This window comes from Cebus imitator, unplaced genomic scaffold, assembly GCF_001604975.1.
Source record: "Cebus imitator isolate Cc_AM_T3 unplaced genomic scaffold, Cebus_imitator-1.0 Scaffold469, whole genome shotgun sequence".
Lineage (NCBI taxonomy): Eukaryota > Metazoa > Chordata > Mammalia > Primates > Cebidae > Cebus > Cebus imitator.
The window spans coordinates 127,470-129,276 of record NW_016107784.1 but is presented as its reverse complement, the minus strand read 5'-3'; positions in this window follow the sequence as shown (position 1 = coordinate 129,276).

Sequence of the window (1,807 nt, the reverse complement as noted above, 5' to 3'; positions counted from 1 at the left end):
GTTTCACCATGTTGGTCAGGCTGGTCTTGAACTCCCGACCTCAGGTGATCCGCCTGCCTTGGCCTCCAAAGTGCTTGGATTACAGGCGTGAGCCACCGCGCCCGGCCTTTAAAAAATTTTTTTTCTTTTCCTTTTTTTTGGAGCTGCACTTTTTACTCGTGCGTGTGTGCGGCGGGCGGCTGAGAGGCGAGTCTTCGGCTAATAACAGAGGCGAGAAGCGGCGGGGGTCAGAGTGGGCGGCGGCGGCGGCAGAAATCCCCGTGAAGAGCTGTGGTTGGAAACGATACATGTTTCTCTCCAGCGCGGGAGCTAAGGCCTATATTATTATTGAGACAGGCTCTTGCTCTGTGGCCAGGCTGGAGTGCAGCGGAGCAATCTCCAACCTCCAGGCTTCAAGCGACTCTCCTGCCTCAGCCTCCCAAGTAGTGGGACCACAGGCGCGCGCCACCAGTAGACACGGGGTTTCACCATGTTGGCCAGGATGGTCTCAATCTCTTGACCTCGTGATCCACCCACCTCAGCCTTGCAAAGTGCTGGGATTGCAGGCGTGAGCCACTGCGCCCGGCCTAAATTGTACATATTTAAAGTATACAACATGAAGTATTGATATACATATACAAGTGAAATGATTATTATAGTCAAACAAATTAATATATCCATCATCTCATATTTCATTTTTTGTGGCTAAAGTACCTAAAATCTATCTCTTAGCAAACTTCCAGTATTCAATACCATATTATTAACTGCAGTCTACATGCAGCTCGCTAGAGATCTGTGTTTATCTACCCTGCATAACTGAAGCATTGTGTCGTTTGACTTCATCTCATTTTCCCCACCATTACCTGTGCTCCTGGTAACCATCTTTCTGCCCTCTGTTTCTATGTATTTGAGTTTGTGATTAAAAATCTTCCACATGGCCAGGCACGGTGGCTCACGCCTGTAATCCCAGCACTTTGGGAGGCCGAGGCGGGTGGATCACGAGGTCAAGAGATCGAGACCATCCTGCTCAACATGGTGAAACCCCGTCTCTACTAAACATACAAAAAATTAGCCGAGCATGGTGGCGCGTGCCTGTAATCCCAGCTACTCGGGAGGCTGAGGCAGGAGAATTGCCTGAACCCAGGAGGCGGAGGTTGTGGTGGGCCGAGATCGCACCATTGCACTCCAGCCTGGGTGACAAGAGCGAAACTCCGTCTCAAAAACAAACAAACAAACAAAAATCTTCCACATGTACGTGCGTTCACATGGCATGTTTTTCCTCTGTCTGGCTTATTTCACCTAGCATGATGTCTTTTAGGCTCAGCTATATTTTTGCAAGTGACAGGATCTTCTTTCTTAAAGCTGAAGAATATTCCCCTGTCTATGTGTGTGTGGGTGTGTGTCCCGCAATTTTTTAAATCCATTTTTCCATCGACAGACAGGCTGTTTCTATCTCTTGGCTATTGTGAATAATGCTGTGATGAACACAAGAGCACAGTGTCTTTACAAGGTGGTGATTGCATTTCCCTTGAGTATATGCCCAGAAGAGGGATTGCCGGGTTACATGGTGCCTCTGTTTTTTAATTTCATTAGAAACCTCCATATTTTTTTCCATAAATATGGCTGTACCAATCAACATTTCCACCAATAGTGTATAAGGGTTCCCTTTTCTCTGCATCCTCCCCAACACTGCTTTATGTCTTGTATTTTTGAAAGTAGCCACCCTATTTTGGGAGGCCGAGGCAGGTGGATCACGAGGTCAAGAGATCGAGACCATCCTGCTCAACATGGTGAAACCCCGTCTCTACTAAACATACAAAAAATTAGC